This window comes from Prionailurus bengalensis, chromosome X (assembly GCF_016509475.1).
Source record: "Prionailurus bengalensis isolate Pbe53 chromosome X, Fcat_Pben_1.1_paternal_pri, whole genome shotgun sequence".
NCBI classification, from domain to species: domain Eukaryota; kingdom Metazoa; phylum Chordata; class Mammalia; order Carnivora; family Felidae; genus Prionailurus; species Prionailurus bengalensis.
Genome location: NC_057361.1, coordinates 103,746,825 through 103,748,587, shown reverse-complemented (window position 1 = coordinate 103,748,587; position 1,763 = coordinate 103,746,825). Strand labels below are relative to the sequence as shown.

Below are 1,763 nucleotides of genomic sequence, written 5' to 3'. Positions count from 1 at the left end.
TGAGAGGTAGATGAAGCCAGAATATGATGCAAGACTCCTGGAACATGGTATGAAGCTTCAAAATTAGAATAGCATTTTCATGATGGAATTAAAAACTTTTTAAAAATTCTATCCAATTAGTGTTAGGATATTCCTAACGCTAGAGTCTTGTTTACTTATACATTAATTATATTTGTCTATTACTCCTATACATTATAGCTAACTTGGTTAATCATGTAAATTACTATTTAAAAAATATGATTTTATTATAATTTAAATATTAAGTTAAATATAATTTATATAAAATAAATATAATTAAATATATATTAAACTACTATTTAACAAGAATACACAACAGATGAGAAAAGTTAGCCTTTCAGATGCCTTTCTAAACCGTATATGAAAGAGTAAGTGTGCATTTGCAAAGATTTAGAGATCATGAGATAAATTCAAATTGGAAATTAAATATGAAAAACATTCTGTAAATAAATTCTATAATTTTAACATATTGAGATCATTTGTTTTTCTGAGAAAAGGCCTGAGGAAAATGTGATCAAATAGCAGCTACCTTATATTTACTTTAGTCATCAATATTTCTTTTAAAGAAATGGAAGAGATGTAAATTCCTTCCTGAGATACACATTTTTGCTATTCTCCATTTACAGTTAAAAACTTCTACTGTATTTATAGTTTCACCAAGTGTGTTTTAACAATCTGGATAATGCAACAACACATGTTGTTCCAAGTACTATCTTTATCACTAAGAGGTGCTTTTATATCTTTGAATATGAGAAATTCAAGGTAAATCAAAACCCATGGTACATACTTCAAGGCCTCCTTCAACCCAGACATAGCTGTATATTTTTTTCCATTATATTCATGGTAGATACAATATCAGAAGCACTTAACAGAAGAAACCAACCACAAAAGCCATGCTCTTGTCATACACATCTCTAACTTCAATAATGCATGACTCTTGTTAACATACAGGGAACTATGAGTGTGAAATATCCCCAGCAGATATTATAGCCTTAAAGGAGAAAATTGTGCTTCTTGGTTCCTAGACTAAATAGAGAACAAGAAATCAAGAGTAAGCACAAAGGTCTCTTCCTATTTAAACAGTATAATGCCTTTATTAAATATGTACTTAATCCAGGATCAATAGCATCCACTTCCCAAATTTCATAAAATATTAAAAGTATATTTTTATTATATTTCATTTTTTAATGTGGAACGTTTCATGAATTTTCATGACATCCTTGCACAGGGGCCATGCTAATCTCTAATCATGCTAATCATTCCAATTGTAGTATATGTGCTGCCGAAGTGAGTACAAAAGTACACTTTTAAAAATCAAATTTTGCTAACACAAGAAGCATTTCAACATATTTTTAAAGGAATTTTTGAATAAAGGCTACCACATTGCACATTGCTCAAGCTTTTTTTCCCCCTTCTCCATGTACATCTTCCTCAAGAAGCTTGTGAGCTTTTGGAAACTTTAGAGATCAAAGAGCTTTAATTTTGTCAATTCCATATTTTTAGTTTAACAAGTACATCCCCATTCAAAGTTCTTGAAAGCGTTCTACAGTAATCACTACTTGAAAGATAATCTGATTATGTACTTTAGCTCACTGTAGTTGTAATACTTCATTTTTTTTTTTTTACTGCAATGGTCAAATTCAGGGCAATTGCTTCCCATACCAAAATGGAGGCTGTTATTGAATATGACCCATATTACTGATTTAATATACAATATCATTGCTATTGTTACTATTATCACTATT

General features: G+C 29.7%; 1 non-coding gene across 1 annotated transcript; it reads right to left on the bottom strand.

Moving 5' to 3' along the window:
- Positions 1–1,201: 1,201 nt before the first annotated feature.
- Positions 1,202–1,313, bottom strand: LOC122478103. Its single transcript, XR_006295862.1, has one exon. It is a non-coding gene; the product is annotated as a U6 spliceosomal RNA (small nuclear RNA).
- Between the last annotated feature and the right edge of the window lie 450 nt (positions 1,314–1,763).